Genomic DNA, 18,497 nt, shown 5'->3' with positions numbered 1-18,497 from the left:
CAAGTCGCTCTGGATAAGGGCGTCTTATAAATGCTGTAAATGTAAATGTAAATGTGAATGAGTTTACATTTTCTGACATGTATTACCATATATACTGCTGATGTTTATGGAGAAACAATGCATAATTCTTGTGTGTTTTCCAAACATTTCTGCATTAATAATTTCTCCATGTATCTTCCCAGAGTTATGAATTGACATGTCTCCATGCCAGCATACCTGGCAAATACCAAATTCTATCGGCCATTACTTGTGCTTGGGGTAAACAGAGAATTTCTCTTGCTGTGTGATTAGGAAAATCCACAAAATCCACGTCCTGGGAAAAATCTGCAGCTGCAAAGCATAATGGGACGGTCCCGAGCTTCCTTCCCAGCAGAACACAGAACGATGGCTGACCTTGTGAGCGGAGATTTTTTTGTTTGTTTGTTGGTTTGTTTTTCTACCCGTAATGACAGAAGGGAGCCAGAGCAACGGCACCATCAATTCCTTGAGCCTTCCGAGTGGAGATGCCCAGAAGGCTGGAAGAGCCCTGCCGCAGCATTAAATGAGTCTGAGCGGCTGCTGGTAACATTGTTTGATGAAACGGTCCGTTCCCAAATAATTTCTCTCCAACTTTCCCCTTGCTTTCGTTCCCACTCATCCCTCGCACCATTTTCCTCCCGCGTGGCGCTGCTTTGGGTAATTTGCTGTCAGCGGGAAAAGCCTCTGTGCCTCCTGGCTACCTCATGTTTATCTCGTTCTGTGGCTCAGAAAGAGAAAAAATGAACACATTCATTTAAAATAAATACGTTTTTTTTTTTTTTTTTTTTCAAAATAAAGTTATTCTTGCTGCACTTGTATTTGCTGTTTCTGCCACACTCTCCTTCCTTCTCACGCACGCACAATTACCAGCATCCTCTCCTCATTGACGTCATTCTGCTCCGGCAGAGACGACATTTCACGGTTAATATGTTGTGCGCTGATGATCCTTCCCTTCATCTTGGTTTCAGACATGCCGTCGGTGTTCTGTAATTCAGAATTGGGCTGTCGTGAATAGGGTTGGTGGAATGAATACTATTGGAAGGCCAAGGTCAAGTGTTCCTTCAAGAAAATTTTACCTCACGGTAAGCAATGTTGCGTTCTAGAATGGAGATCATATATGCAAAACAATGAGGGAACGATAAACACCTAAAGTATGATCCCAAAACTCTTCTCTTCTCATTTTCTCTAATGTTATTTTAATTTCATATAGCAATGGGAACATAGTTACATTCCCAAGTGGCATCACAAATCTGCTGTGACAGAATTTAAATGGTGTGTGTGTGTGGCTTTTAAAATATTGCTAATAACATCAGTTTTCAGTATCCAACAAATTCGCTGTTAGATGTTTGTGTGATTTTTCTAGTAGAAGGACATGTTGTGAACTCTTTAGTCTGTAGATCGTGATGGATCGTCTGGCACATGTGATTCTTTTTGTCCCTCATTTCCCTTTGCTTGGAGATAAATCTGAGACCAAAGTGATGCTCCAATGACTTCTGACAAATGACAATTTGTTCTGCTAAGTAAAGTTTGTGGGCCTCTGACAGAGGAAGTAGCGCTGCATAAACATAGCAGTGTTTTTGACATAAATATCATAAAGAGGCCGTTTAAACATCACTTCAAACATTAAGGCGGCTTGTAAGAACATTTATTTGACTGCACTTGCATCGTGCTCCTGCATTTGTGCCTCTTTATGATATTTTTATTTTGTTGGACTAGTAAAACCAGCGTCCAATCTCAGATTTCATCTCTCGCTATTTCCTCTCGCCATCTCACACACATACGCACACACACAGGTAATGTTGAGCCAGAGGCGAAACCATGCCTAGAGTGAGTGTGTGTTGTAGAGGGGTGGGGTGGGACGGCGAGCCGAGAAGGCGACTGACTGACAGGGTATGGTTGAAAAAGCGTTTTTGTTCTGCCGCTCACTGTCAGCCTCTGTCTAAGCTCAGCCAAATGAAGCGATCAGTTCTGGCATCTGTAAAAAAAAAAAAAGTCAATTAAACGGCCCAAATGAGTCTCTAGTTCTGGCAATGTCCGGCTTCGGCAACATCTTTATACTTCCGCAAGGTCGTGTGCCGATGGGCCAAGTCCAACTACAGCCAGCTCTACCCTCGACAAATCTTTAGCAGCAAGTGCTGAATCTTTTCGCTACTACCGCTGCTGCTATTAGATCGAGGCTTTAGTTCCCAACAGGGATATTTGCACCCGGTCACAATCTTTGTAAAGGACACAGATTTCATTTAAAGAAAAAGGTGAATACACATTTGGAGACATATTTTGCACGTAGCGTTTTGCACCTTAATGATTTAGGGCAGTAGAGGTCAATTTTTGCACATTTAATCAGCAGGGCACATACAATCATGCCTGCAACAAAAAATATAAATATGATTTATTTTTGTGGTAAGGTTGCAGAGTCTGATTTACAACAGGTAAAAAAAAAAAGATTTTAAATCCTTGTGAAAGTCTTCACTATGCCATGGCTAAAATACAACAAATCTTGTATTTGATGGATGTTCCTTGTTACAGGACGCCCGGCGGCGGAGTCAGAGGAGAGAGGAAGTCGACACAAGGTTGGTCCAACCTGGTCCTGCACCTATACTGAGACCTCGCTTGTCTCCACAGTGAAATTCTTGTCACACCGGCAGCTCCGTCTCCCTCCGACCTCAGCTGGCCTTATTGAATGATCCTTCAGGCCTAATACAGGCTCACACCACTTGTAGCCCCCCCTACTGGGTCAAACCAACACTCAGCAAAAACACAAAACACAACACAACTCGCCCCCCAAAATTTTTACATAATCGTTTAAAAACAGTAAAAGCCCAAAAACAACACACAAAAAAAAACACCCCCACAGTAATGGTAACCTCCCCTATACACCTTGTAGCACCGTCGGTAATTAAATCCCTCCTTGCATAATGTGATAATCTCCTAAACCGTCCACCTGACTATGATATGTGACACCCCTCCACCATATTCATGTGAAAGTTCCAGGGTTTCCACAGTCATGGACCTGAACTTCTATTTGCCCTACTAGATAACGATGACAGACATTTCAAAAGGATATTCAAAGATTTACTCTCTCCTCAGGATGATAGGTGGGAGGGTCCCTGTCACATTCAATCGATTATGTGCTCAGATTGCTACATTCCACGAAATCTTCACTACGTTTTGAACAGAACTTGTTTTGCTGAACTCGAGGAAGAATGTACCATGGGAAGAACCTACACGAATCCCATTGCTGGCCACTGGATCAAGATTACTTATGAGATGGCAATCAAATATTAAACATGGTCCTCCCCACTGGCTCTCTTGTCAGTAACTGACATCTTATGTCTTATGTGGAACTACAAGGCAGAGCATCTTAGGTTGGTCTGACAGAAGCTACTAGCATGAAGTAGCAAAAGGGTGGGGTACAAGATTTTCACTTATATCCACAGTTGATACTGAATATGACACACCATCACAGTCATTACCAATGTCACATATACTATATTAACCACAGACAACGCATGGCAATATCTGACAGCCTGAAACATGGGACTGTTTTGTCTAAAACTTTTTTTTGTGAGACAAAATTAAAGTAATAATGAGACAAAAAAGTAGGTGCCGCCAATGAAATAAAAACAGAACTGTACTAAAGCAGCCATATGGTGACTGGGAATGACAAGGGATTGGACGAGGTAAATTTGAGTGGTAGAGTCTGCCAGGCAGGAGTAAGCCATGTTTATATGGGAACCTGATGAGGTACTGAATGTGGCACTTTCCTCAGGAGATGAAACACACACACAAACACACACACAGTCCCGTTTGCTGAGCTATCTTAAGGGTTTACCCAAATCCAGAACCATTTCATTTGGTTCATGCACGAAACCCCATTCACCTCCTGCTGTGGAGATCACTGGGTTAGGCCAGCTACTGTACAGAATGATATTCCAGTGTGGCTCGAGTCATGGGGCTTACAGAGTGAAAGTGAAGAGGAGTGAATTCTGGGCTACTGCAGCCGATCGGGGTCTCAGGACTCGTATCGATCAGCAGAAATCTCATCATTCCGGCCCCTTGAAGTAGTTAAGAGGCGCCTCATCCTTCTGCGATTGGTTGCAGGGATTGGTTTTCTTCCAGGTCACCTGTGGTTATTTTGGGGGGCGGCTGAGAGACGATGCGGAACGGCTACCTGTACACATTAAGCTACACACTGTACAACACACCCACACAGACAAATGCACGGACACAATCACAATCAAACCACCAAAAAAAATGTTGCTGAAGTGCACTTCAGAAAAGGACAGGTCAGCGGAGGAGGCATCGAGAAAGTGAAGAGGCTCTTTGATTTCACCCAGCATGGAACTTCTGTGTGCTGAGCGCAGGCGTGTCATAACCTTGGACACAGATGCTGCACTTATATAAACAATGGGAAGTGCAAAAACGCAACACACAAAAAAAAAAAAACACTACAAAGAAAGTCAGCAGCATGATACTTTATCTTATGTTACTAATCAAGTTCCATATACTGAATATATTGCTAAAATGTATAATGTATTCAGTTACAGTATGTACACGGCGATGAATTCAGAATTCATGTTGTAAGTATACTTGAATAGTATACTGAATCATTTTTTTCCATGTTAATTTGATTTTTTATTTATAATGCCTTGAACAATTCAAAATCAGACTGTAAATTGCAAACACGTTGTACTGATATGGTACTCCATGTCTTTTAATTAGCACATTTATTAACATTAATTAATAACTCAGCATGTATATAGTATGTATGAGCAATTCATTTTTAATTTTGATTTTAATTGCGCCATGATTCAGATACAAGTGTAGCACAACGCACAGGCACAAAAGAAAAGTTGTGGCATTAAAAGATGTACTGCCTTACTTCGCAATGAAATTTTGCTGGGACAAGTTTCAGCTTTCAGGTGACCTGCATGAGCATTATTTTTTTAAGTCAAATAATTTAGCAAATTCTACTCTATAACTGAGAAAAGTACAATCCCCACCAGAATCCAGCTCCACATACCTGCAGCAGAAATGAGCTCCACTTTTCCTGAAATTACTGCTGCTTCCCTACAAGAGACTCTCATCTCTAGGACAAACACTTTCTCCACCGAGCCAGAAGAATGGTAGCCCTCCACACCTCCAGCTTCCAATCTCAGCCTCTTATTTCTGCTTTAATGGAAACTTCAGCAGAACCTGATGACAACCCAGGCCTTATCTAAACCCATGGAGAACTGTATGCTCTTCGTGACCAAACAACTAACTCTGCTCACCATTCAGAATAATGAAGGGCCGTGAGTTGGTGTCCTGCCTCCAAATCTTCACACCCATCCTTCTCTCTCTTTCTCTCTCTCTCTCTCGGAAATGCCTCACATTATATAAGAAACCAAAAAAAATCACTTGTATCTATAATGTGTCTTGAGACCGGGGCCGGCTCTATGCTGGGGCAAGAGGATGCAAAGCTTCCTTAAACAAATGTCCTGCCTCCTTAAATCTAACATTTAGAAGTTGAGAAAGAAAATAATAGATTACCCACAAACTGAATATGGGCAAGATTTACTGCAGTAGCTGAAAAACTACTGGAAAAGGCACAAATTAGATGACAGGCTCTTTCCCTCCATGCTCTGTTTTTGCACAGATCACCACTCCCACAGCTAAACACCCAATCGACAGTGTCAAGGTTTTCAGTGGGCAGTAAAGATCAAGATGAGCGTGAGGCTTAACGACTGGTGATATTATCAATGTGTGTGTGTGTGTGTGTGTGTGTGTGTGTATATGTATGTATATATATATACAGTACAGTGGTTGACTAGTCCAATGTTCTTCTTATACTTTCAGTCTCATAGAAAAATGTTTTATTATCAATCCAAGCACCACCATCAGCCTGTCTATTAGAGCTGTAAATCTTCAGGCTCAATTTCTAGAATTGCAGTCGGGCTTCTTCACTTTCCACCCCAGTAGCTCACAAAGAGAAAGTTAATGCTTCCTTCTTTCAACTACGCCAACACTTTTTTTGTTGTTTTGTTAATATTTGCAATAGTGAGAAGTGTTATTGTTTGAATTTGAATATATTCTGAGTTGTTATAATGTGTTCTGAGTTGTTATAATCTGATCATTGTGTGCCTCAGTAAACCCTGACAACCAAGTTGGACGGGTCTTATGGAAGTGCAATCCAGTTACATGCCAAAAACAGTTATGTCTGGCCCTTATATATAACACACAGGCATATATATGTATATCCTGTGTAGAACACCCTTCCTGAGATCATTCAAAATATGTGGCACTGCATTTTGAATTCACAAGATTAGCTGGAAGGAATGTGCCATATGCAAAAATATGTGATACAATCCCTATTCATGTGGCGGTTATCAACAGCTCACACCGCCACGTCACCTTAGCAACGGCGCTCGGCAACCCTGGAACGGCAGGTCACACCACTGTTTTCATTTACGTCTCCCATTCACACGTCATTACATCCCTGTGTTGCCTGGCTCGGGCCTGCCATGTTGTGACACCGACTTTGTTCTTCTTTACCGTGCTTTAAGCAGTCCTATTAGGCTGCACTCTGTTGCAGCCTGTCCATCACGCGTCAGAGCGATTGTTTACGCACCTTATACTGCGTGTGTGAGTAATATTGCACAGTAATATTGTGGGCATGCATTTGTTAATGGAAAGCGTCCATCTAGAAAAGGCAAATATTTAGTCACATTCGGTCATGGCTGAAGTTTTCAGAGCAGCAGGCTAAATTTGGCTTCCGATGCCGAATCCCCATTTAAAATGCAGCGTGGTTCAGAATTAGACCTAATCCCTGTCCAAACACTGGTAACATGAAAAGCAGAGAAGCTCTGACTGCAATCATTAGGCCAATACATGACTGGCAAACATTCATACTTTAAATAGAATGATCAAACCAAAATTAATGGGGACTTGTAGACTATCAGCATCTTAATTACAATATGAATATTGAACCCGAGATGGATTCAAGTCCAGTACCCATGCAAGTTCTATTCTTGTTTATTCATTTATAAGTTATTTAATGCTAATATCAGGTATTTTAACGCTAAAGCTATAAATAAAATGTATTTATTGAATAATAGTGTATTTTAACCTTTATTGATCGTATTTTTGTCTTTTGTGAATTTCAAAGAATAAATTTGATTCTGAAAGCTGCAGCTGCAGTGCAGTGTTTTTACATCATTACCTGTTTGTCGGAAGTAAATGTGAAAATGCATTGCAAATAAATAAATTAGCACACACACAAGATGGAGATATTTACTATTTACATGGCACAGCTCATGTCAGCATCCTGTCACAGTTCAGACTGGGGTGTTTGACCTTGCCGTCAGCAATCTGACTCATGGAACCTGAGCACCATTCTGTCACCACCTGCTCTTCCCTAAGTGACACAATGGCAGGAGAGGGTGGAGATCTCCCCCTGGAAGCCAGACAGGGGTACTGCAACCCTACATCCCGCTGTGATCCCACGCTTTGCGAGTAACAGGATGAAAGAGTGGGCTCCGTGGGACTCATCGCATGCTGGAGGCGATAGTCCACATAAAGCGCATGTTTATCTTCTGCTGGAGGTGCACAGATGTGTTGGGCGCCTGGTAGCCCATCAGCAAAGTCCTAAACGGCTTTCTGTCCATCATCTCCCTACGTCTTCCTCCGCTGTCTCCTGATTGTTGGAGGCACACTCTGCCAGACTTATCAGACTACTCCCAGAGTGGCAGAGAGAGAAAATCCTCCTCTCCACAAGCTGGACCTGGAGAAAACCCACAACACTTATTGTGCATATGTGTGTGTGAGATGCAGCGGGAAATGCCGAAATTTGGGATATAAAAAAATAAAAGACAGGCACAGCATCAGTGAAAAAAAGCACCAAGTTGCTCTTAATATAATTTTTATGAATGAGGACTGGGCCCTCTCACCGCTTTACCATCTGACTGAACACACTGACCTGACCTGAATGTCTAAAAGCACCCTGGAAATATTCCCAGAGCTGCATATCCCCCAGTAAAAGGGGCACAGTGATCATCTCAGAATGCATTCAGGCTTCCACTTCGTACCCTCCGGAAATGCTTACCAGATAGACCACGTAATAGACCCAAGCCTTTCGTGGTGGACCCCTGGTCCCTGTGGATGGTTCCTTGACTACTGACTACACCAAAGGCCAAGTTAGAATTGCCAATCCACATAGTGTGCACACTTGGACAGTTAAAAGAAAAACAGAAAACCCAGAAAATGTTTGGAATTGGATGCAAAACCCCAAATTTGAAAAGTAATTTTTGCAGTAATTTCATCGCATATTTATAGATAACGGGTCACGGGAGTGTTGAGGTACTCAACATTTGATGTCATCCACCCGTGATGAGGCCTGCTACACGTTGAATGATTCCAAACCAGTGGTGAGAGGGATGTCCATTTTCCTATCCTGATGATATTAAGGACTGCATTTTGGGATGGCAACCTCACAATATGTGCATGTGCTGCTCTGACCTAAATATATATGCACACAGCAATGCAATACAGCACACAATACCAAAATACCGAGCAGGGAAAATGGAAGAATATGTGGGGGAGAATGGCATTTAGTTTTTCTTAACTAGTTTCTAGTTTTCTTAACTAGTTTTAGTTTCAATTCAAGGGGCAGTGGTGGCCTTGCTAAGGAGGTGGCCCCATAATCAGAGCGGCCCCATAATCAGATTCAAATCCCGATCCATCAAGGTGCCACTGATGTGCCACTGAGCAAAGTACCCTCCCCACACACTGCTCCCCTGGCTGCCCAATGCTCACTGAGGGTCATGGTTAAAAGCAGAGGACATGTTTTGTTGTGTGCACCATGTGCTGAGCTGCAATGTATCACAACCACTTTGATCAGTGTGATCATTATAGAGTTTGCATATCTGTTGAGCCTGAGTGTATTGTATTATTTTATGCGTTTGGTATATAATGATAATCTAACTCAGCATTTGCAAGTTTGCAGCCTAGCCCATCATAATGCTTATCAGTTCACATTTATTAGGAGCTGCACCAAGCTCTGCCTGCCTGACCAACAGCTCCCTCCCCAGATGTAAACCCTTTATAAAGACAAGACAAAAAAGGGAGGCTCTGGGGGGGCAGATGAGAAGAAACTTCAGGAGGAGAAATTAAGAGTGGTACTCTCCTCCAGGTAGGTTGAGCAAGCAGTCAGAGTTATTACAAAGTCGGTATTAGTCAGTTTGTTTTGTGTGGTTCGGAGTGGGGGGGGGGGTCACCATTAGCAGCAGCAAAATTCGCTGCTCTCCTTATCAGTGGCAGTGCAGCAACAGGAGATGGCCACCTTGGACGTTGTCATGGTGAACATCTTTGGCTACATGAGGCAGCTTTGCCTGAACTGCCACTTACCAGTCACAATCTCTCGCTCTGCCCCAGGGACTTCCTTTACCCTTTGCTCTCTCCCTCTCTCACCCTCCAATGCTTCTCCCTGTCCCTCAATATAGCACCCAGGGGTCTCTCGCTCTCTCTCTCTCACTCTTTCTGGAGATCCGAGAGCCACTGCATTCCTTCAGGGTCCATGCCTGCCTCCTCATAGTATTACATCCAAGATCAGAATTAAAGATCAAACACGCGTCACTGTCCTTCCAATTAACCATGCAACCAATCATTTGAAAATATTTTTTCTGCAAAATAAAAGCAGTGATAGTGGTTATGCAGAGGTCATGAATCAGATTTAAATAAAGGGAAATAAAAGGCTGTTTAGATAGTTATCCAAAGACTTTTAGTTTTGTTGGATTCCAGACATGGCAACACAGTCTTAGAAAATGAAATATGAGCAAACAAGCAGCAGAACAGAGTTAATGTACTTAATTTATTCTGTATAACTTTTAATAGCCAGGTGACATCACCTTAATTAGCAACCTAATGACAGAATAAAGTCATTTGATTAAAACGTAATGACTTAAACATTAACTATTACCAAAATATTGACAAAACACTTGTACGAATATGCCTAATTTTTTCCCTTATGGTACACCAATGATTGATGCCCTAGAATGAAAGGAAAAGTAATAAGTGTTATGATGTGTTTAATGCAGCAAGAATAAGGCTTTGATTGAACTATTTAATTATACTTCACAATGGATCCTGTGACATGAGAAAACACAGCCCTCTGACTTAAAGTGGTCCAATGGCTCACTGATCGTGGCACATACAGTCTGATGGTTCTTCACCATGACTAATGGAACAGGTAGCACGCTGAAAATGTTGCAGTCTTATGTCAGTGTTCTTAAATTCATTACCTGGGGATTCACGGTTGAAGACGCATGATGTCATTATGATATTCTTATGAGATCTAAAACATAATGTTGGCATGGAATCATGCGTTTAAGTGAGTAACACCATATTTTCCACACAATGTCTGCTGAACTCCATCCTCCAGATGGTGTGTGGCCATTAGTGCTAGGGAAAGAGAGCCATAGACTGCTTGAGAAGTACTCCACAGCATCACATCAGGGAAAATTAGTTATTGCTTTTTATGCTTGGTGGTGTTACATTATTTGTATGTTGTTTTTATTAATAATGGGTTTAAAATAAATTATTTCTATCACCTTATCACATTTAATGATGTTCTAAGTACAGATATAAAAATGTGAGGAGCCTGATGATAGACAGGTTTAATGCATGCCACATCCTCACTCGCAACTGTCAATACCTCACATGAACAAACCTCATTAGAGGTCATGTTTGATTTAAAATGGCTAATAATAAGTTGCTATTATTAACTTGCTATTATTAATTTGCTGTTAGAATTAGTCAGTTGAATCTGATACATATCCACACATGCTTGGAGTGCATTATGCAATAGTTGAGGAGGTTTCACATTTCTGTAATTTATGTCCAAAATAAGACAGATGCACCCACTCATGCAGGTAGACTCTCACTCTCCTTGTGTCAAAGGTGCACTGAAGCATGGGTGTCCAGACATGAGCGCACACACACACACACACACACACACACACACAATAATTTTTCACAAAGAATTGCATACAGTACCCCCCCATCTCCAACACAAACACATTTACACATACAGACTTGCACCGTAAATAAAAAAAAGGGAGAGAGAATTTCTTGAGGTGAGTCAGTGTCTTTCAGTTTCCATGGCAACTGCCACAGAGCACATTCGGAGGCAGGGCAACATTCCAGAAGAGAAGGCTGCCTCCCCATGACAGCACTGTGCTGAGTCACCCATGAGGAGCCCCCTTTTCATAGCAAACCCTCCCAAATTTATTCAGGTTTAAATCTGTTCACATAAAAATCCTTCAAATAACTCACCCCAAAATACTCTTTTTCCAAAACCTAGTGATGTACATGATTAATTGTGATTAGTTTATTGCTATTAACTAGCATTTGTTGATGGCATAATAGGGTGGTAGTAGCCTAGCGGGTAACACACTCGCCTATGAACCAGAAGACTCAGGTTTAAATTCCACTTACTACCATTGTGTCCCTGAGCAAGACGCTTAACCCTAAATTGCTCCAGGGGGGGACTGTCCCTGTAACTACTGATTGTAAGTCGCTCTGGAAAAGGGCGTCTGATAAATGCTGTAAATGTAAATGTAAATGTAAATGTAAATGTAAATGTAAATGTAAATGTAAATGTTTCATGGCTGCCCACAAAGTGTGATGGGTTAAATGCAGAGGACAAAAACAATCACTTTCAACACTTTTCATCATCAATATATATTATATATACACAATGGAGGTGTTAGACAAGGGGAACGTGTGACCAACATTTGCTTATCTCAGCAGATGCACTTGAACACACAACACAGCACAGCACACATGCATGAATGCATTTGCATGCAAGTCCATGCTTAGCATGCACCATTAGCAACATATGCTAATATGAAGGGTATAAGGAAAGCTGTCAGAAGACTATTTACCCTGGTTATGATAAAAAAATGATAATCAGCTTGCTTCAGGTTTTCTTATGGTAGTTTTTATAGAAGATAGAACAAACAATTACATTACTAATCTGTTTCCCATTGAAAGTGTGCTTTTTCAACATAATGTGGTATAGCAGTTTTTTTAGCATTTTGCCATCAATTCAACGAAGGGAATGGACAGAAAGTAGTTTCATAGGCAGGAAAAATGCTGACGGTCTAATTAAATATGCCAATGGCAACACAGTGACTAATGTGTTTGACCACCGTACGGTATTTTCAGGACTCCAGTAAGTATAAGCCAAAAACAGTTCCACCAAAACGCATAAGGAAGGGCAAACCCGGCTTGAACACGTTCCCCTAGTAAAAAAAAAAAGGTTGTAAGTTGCTTTAATGCCGAGTGGAGGAGGGGAGCAGAAGCTAAAATTGACTCCTTCTGCCACAGCGAGCTGCATCTTTTGGTACATTAGCGAGAAGGATCTGGAGTGGCTTTCCGCCGCTGAACGATGATTCCGTTCACAGGCAGCTTTAAGTAAAATGTCGAGGACGGGGCATGAAGGAAGGCAGGGGCTGATTTTCTGTTTAATGAGAAGTCGGATTCAGCATCTCTCTCTCCTGTGTGTTATCTGTGTTTGTGTGTTTTTATTCACCACCAGCGCTTTTTTTTTATTACACTTGCTGCCAGTGTAATGTGAACGTTTATTAGTCGGCGCAGGCACCCACGCGGTTTTAAAAATAGCCGCCTCTTCGCTGTCAGGGGCAATGAGAAAATGGGGGGGGGGAAAGAATTGTTTCATTGTGCAGTAAGCACCTCAATAAAACAATGGGGTTCCTGCATGAGGGCTGCAAAGAAAAGGGACAGGTTCTCACAAGCGCCCGCCAAAGGAGGCTGGCCCATTCTCTGTGACATAACAGTTGGGCGTCTGGCAAACAGCTCCTTTTTTAAAACCTACAGTCAATTTTTCTATACAGTCTTTTTCTCCACCTAAAGCCAAGCCTTGTGGTACCGCAATACTGTTACCACCGTTGTTTGTCCACAACTCCCAGGGCGCCGCTGTATCATTTTCCTCGCCAAGTCAAGTTCACACGGGCCCATTTAGTAAGAATGGCAATAGTTCGAACCGTGCCCAAATGGTCGCCTAGGTCAGGGCTCCGACGGCCGAAGCTTGTGATCCGTTTGTGACAAAACATTCATGTGGCATTTAGGCCTGTGGACCCGATGTCCTTTTAATTGCTGGGGCAACAGGCAGAAAGCGCGCACGGAATAAGTCTGGATGGGTTGTTACGGAGCAGAGGGTGAAGAAATAATGGCACGGTATTGAATTACTTGTTGAGCAACTCGGCCCCTCGGGGTAACGCTGACACTCTGATCCATGTTCTCCAATAAACTTTCCCCGATTGGAATGGGGTAAAGTGATTTGAGCTATGATTCTGGGGTTTGAGAAAGAGCCAAGAAGCCCCACGGACACTCTGCAATGGTGGACCCTTTCATATAACTCGTACCTTGCATATTATTCTGGTGATTTTGCTCTCCCTGTCGATGTGATGCAGCCAGTAAACTAAATTTTAAATCATTATTTTATTTTTCTGCGTTTTTTCTTGCGACAGGTGATTATTTGCCTTCCGGCGTTCCCTGCTCAAATCTAGCTGAATGGGGAGTCTGGGTCCGTCCCCACACACATTACAGAGGTGGGTGTATGGGCTTGGGACCAGCTCCACATGACTGACTGCTGAATGAACTGAAGACAGTAAAGACACTGCAGGCAGTAAAGTATCCCACGTGAGCAACACAGTAAGAAATAAAGCGAGAATGGTCTTTTTTAGCAATAATTCCTAGTCCCTGCTGGAGGTAAATGTGTAAAAAAGCCAATAACAAAATATAACAAAAGTTGTTAGTAAGATATTTACCCTGTTGGGAATATTTTTGTTGCGAAGATTAATTTGGTAATTCATTACAATTCCAAGTTATCCTATTTTCAATGAAATAGTAGTTTAATGTATTGTAAATAATGTAACCAAAATAAATATTCATACCTGTTAACCATTTTGAAATTGAGTAACCTGGTGGTGTTTACTTTACCACAGTACTAAAGAGTGACTACTGCCAAATTGCTTTCAATGCATCATTATAATTGATTAATTTAATAAAGATAATATAATAACAGCCACCACAAGGTCAGACTTCAGGGTTCATTTTAATGTAAGATCATATAGTCATAAATAATTTTTTATAAAATCAACTTGCTAAATCAAATATTTATTGTTCAAAAGCACTGAATAATGTGAGGAACGTTATGGTTGGTCAAGGGTCCCCCACCCTTCCTCATCTCCATCAGCACATGCTGTGCCATCAGCCAGTCTTGTCCAGAATAAACGCGAAATGCGTGATTGCAGTGAAATTGTTTGCTGCAGTTTCAGCACAAACTGTAGGCATGATTTCACCATCATTTACATTAAATTTACAGCATTTACCAGACACCCTTATCCAGAGCGCCTCACAAGCAGTAGTGACAGGGACAGTCCCCCAGGCGTTAAGTGTCTCGCTCAGGTAGTAGGTGGGGTTTGAACCTGTGACCTTCTGGGAAAAGGAATGATACTTACTTTAACCTTTTAGTAATGGCTTTAGGTGCGAGGGTACAGCAGACAGTCACGCTCCAAACAGACAATATTGAAGTCAGGACCGGCCGCTCGTCACATTCAACTAAACTGGATTAAGAGATTTGCACAAATGACCCTCGGTGTTCTCTTATAAACATTATATTTTGCTGAGTTCCGCTAAACCACAGTATGCTTCTAAATGAACATATAAGCCACATGTAGAAAATGCCCATGGCATTTTAGAAAAAATTCAAACAGGCTTTTTTCCTGCCAAATACATTTTTTTTCAGTGGCAGCAGAGCAAGGGCAATATGTTTAGAGATGTTTAATCCCATCATGCTGAAAATCCTTGACATACCTTTGTGTGCATTGAAGATATGTTTGCAGCGTTTGCATGTGCATGTGTCATGATCAGTCACACTACCCCACTCTTCGAATCTGAAATTGCCAAAGGTGCCACTGATTTGCCACTGACTCAAGTACCGTCCCCACACACTGCTCCCCGGGCGCCTGTCATGGCTGCCCACTGCTCACCAAGGGTGATGGTTAAATGCAGAGGACACAGTTCACTGTGTGCACTGGGTGTTGTGCTGTGGTGTTCCACAACTAATCACTTTCACTTCACTGTCACAAAATCATACACGTCACAGTGCAAACTTGACACGTGACAACTTTAGTATTCTGGCAAAATCCATGGCTGGGCCACAAACAGGTCCCAAACACAGACACTGACATTGAACTGTAATGATTCCTTGTGGCTGTGCCACACAGTTAATCATTAGTAATTAGAAAAAGCTATAGATCTTTTGAAAACTTCGGGCTTCGAAAGTAAGGATCAACCATTCCAATGTGAAAGAGACTGACAATTGCAGTGCAGTGGTTGGCATTACAGCTTTGCTGCAAGGAGACATTTCTATCCCAAGAGTTTCTATTCCAACTTCTGCTTAAGAGCATGTTTGTGGTGCACTTGTATGTATGTTAATAACCAAAAATATTTTGCAGGAATTATTCACTCCCCCTGTGGAAGGATGGAAGATTGTTGAGTGGTTTATTGGAATTGACTGACCATCAAGCTTCTAGCACACATAGTAGATAACTATTACAGTAGAGGAAAATTGCATTACAGGTTCAATTCAATATTGAAATCACATGATTGGAGACAGCAGGAAATCTGAGCTATTAATGTTCAGTTCAGTCAGAAATGAGTTACCCTCTCATATTACACAGCTAGACAAAAGCCATAATAATCAAATAGATTATTTAATGACAAAATCAGTGACAATGTAACTTTGTGAAGTAACAAAAAGGTAAAATCTCTGCTCCAATTACTGACACCTCACATTATTTATCACGAATAGGCACATCTTCACATTATTTAATAATAAAAATGAATAAAATAAAGTATATATACTTTTTTCTAATTTATTAATGGTTTATTTTGCCTTATAGCAAAACAGCACAGCTCTTAATGTCATTAATTCTTCTGTATAGATGTATATTTTCTGAAATGTGGCATATCCCAGCATAGTTAACATTTTGATATAGACACGTTGGGATCTAGGCATCATATGAGCAGCAGCCCATATGCAAATCTCCAGGGCAGCAGCTGCAATATTTCACCATACAATGACAGCAGCAGTTTGGTTGGCTCCCTCAATCGCTATGCTAGCTCACAGTAGAATCCGATTAGCATATGGCACACGGTGTAACATTTGTACCTCTTTACCAGTTTAGTGTCAGGCTAGATTATTTCACCTTGTCACAAGCAGCACCAACAACCTAATTTCCCTCCATCTGCCATTTTCGCTCACAACCAGCGCACAGCAAATTTATTTCGTAGGATAAAAGCTTATTTCATCCAAATGGAGGCAGTGAGCCTGTGTGGAAAAAATATTTAAGGAGACTGATGGTGGTTGATTAATTGTATTGCCAGGGTTTTATAAAGTGCTAACAGTGTGACCTCACCCTGGGGTATCTAACTCAACCTCCTCTCCATCATTTCTGTAGCTGAAACAAGCCAGTTCTTCAGGGCCAAGGTAATGAATGATGCCTTGCGTTGCAGTAGAACAGATCATCCAGCTTAGTACCATGGTGTACTGCCCATGGCAGACTACATGCTTTAGCAGTAAATATTACTTGCGGTTATCTGGTTTCGGCTATCTCCGGAAGGCTGGTTGTCATCATTTTATTGCACGCTGTCACATGACCTCCCTGTAAGCTTTATATGTGTTATATATTACCAACTACTAAACAATAAAAAAATATTGTTTAAAAGTAATACCAGTGTGCACAATTTAAATGTCTCACCAATACAAGCGTGATGTCCTGGCCTTGGCAGGCAACAGCCATTAAGAGCCACCAAAAACACGGAACTGTGGACTGTTGGTGTGTATTTGTGCCTTCAATCTTTTTTATACCAGGTGACTTTCAACTGTTCATAGCTTCTGCTTATTGTGTTGATAGTATTTTCTTTACAAAGTCAGCTATATTTTGCCACTTTGTCTTGTTTTTCATTGTGTATTTGCACAGCTATTTGATACCTTGGAATGCGCTGCTTCAACAAAATTGTTGAATTCTTTACACTTTGGGATGGATTCCAGTGAAATGATTAATGAATTGGCATCAGTTGAATTAACCATGCCAAATCAAACACTAATTTGTTGAAACAGGTCTTGTAATTTGCCATGCATCATTCGAAGGTCTAGATATCAACATATATAAGACTTAAGTAATATTGTTAAGGTTATTGTACTGTATTGTATTGTAGTCAGTTGAGGACACATCAATTAAAATATACCATATAATCAGAATTTGCTGAGATTATGAATGTGCTATTCTTTGCATTGCCGGCTCTGCATCCTGCTCTCAAAATAGCTTAAAGGCCATCTGAAGAGGCACTTTTCCATCAGACGAATTACGTTACTTGTTTCAATCAATGCACAGAAGTTGACATTTCGCCAGTCTGGAATTTATTTTCTTAACTTGAAAGGGAAAGTGAGACAGAAGGTGAAACAAGGTGCTAAAAAAAGACAATTGTGTTTTCAAAAACCATGGCGATGACCTTCTGCAGAAGATACCCTTTCAGGGATTTGCGCAATGTTGGAGACAGAAAGCCGCGCAATCCTTTCCATCAATTTAGACACGCAAAGACAAAGGCAGCTGACACTCAGCTGTAATTACTTCACCGCGGAGTCTCAGTCGGAGTCCGCTGATCATAAACCTCCATTGATCAATGGCTGCTCCGGCTTTCATGCTTTCTTTGCTTCCCAAGTCGTTAGGATCGGATGTTTTGCAAGGCCACCATGTGCCTCATCGCAAAGACAATGGAGCCATGACTATTTATTTACTGCTGCTGTACATTTATTCCTTCTGCTAAAGGACCTTCAAAAGAAGCACTGACACATAAAATATGTGTCTATCAAGCAGCCTGTACGGAATCACGACTTAACAATGTACCCTATAAACCCAATGATGTTGGAAGCATTTAATAACACCTGGGCCACTGAGCAGCCCACACATGTTCAGCAGCAGTCGACTCAGCGCACGAGCAGACATACATGAATAATTGAGCTTTGATTTGCGACTTCATTTTCCGCCACCTCCCAGCAGTCAGCACCCACAGCTGGTTAATTCACTCCTGGCTGAATCACCAGGGGGAACATACAGTATATTCTCCCAGACGCCCTAACCCTCGCCGGCCCTGCTTCTAATCAGATAACGTGTTCATCTCGTGAGTAATGAGCACATTAACATGATTTATCATCTGCGTGTGTCTGTGGTTGAGGAACAAGATATAGAGCAGAAAAATGCTGGTTTGTGCTTTAAGGATAGATTTAGTGCAATGTTGTCGATATTTGGGGCGGGGTTATGGCAGTAATTGTGGAAGGATGGATGGGTGTGCACAGCACCACATTACACAAGCCTCCGTTATAAGTCTGGGAAACCCCTAGAGGACGTAAA

Source organism: Denticeps clupeoides, chromosome 19 (assembly GCF_900700375.1).
Source record: "Denticeps clupeoides chromosome 19, fDenClu1.1, whole genome shotgun sequence".
NCBI lineage: Eukaryota > Metazoa > Chordata > Actinopteri > Clupeiformes > Denticipitidae > Denticeps > Denticeps clupeoides.
This window is presented reverse-complemented; position numbering follows the sequence as displayed.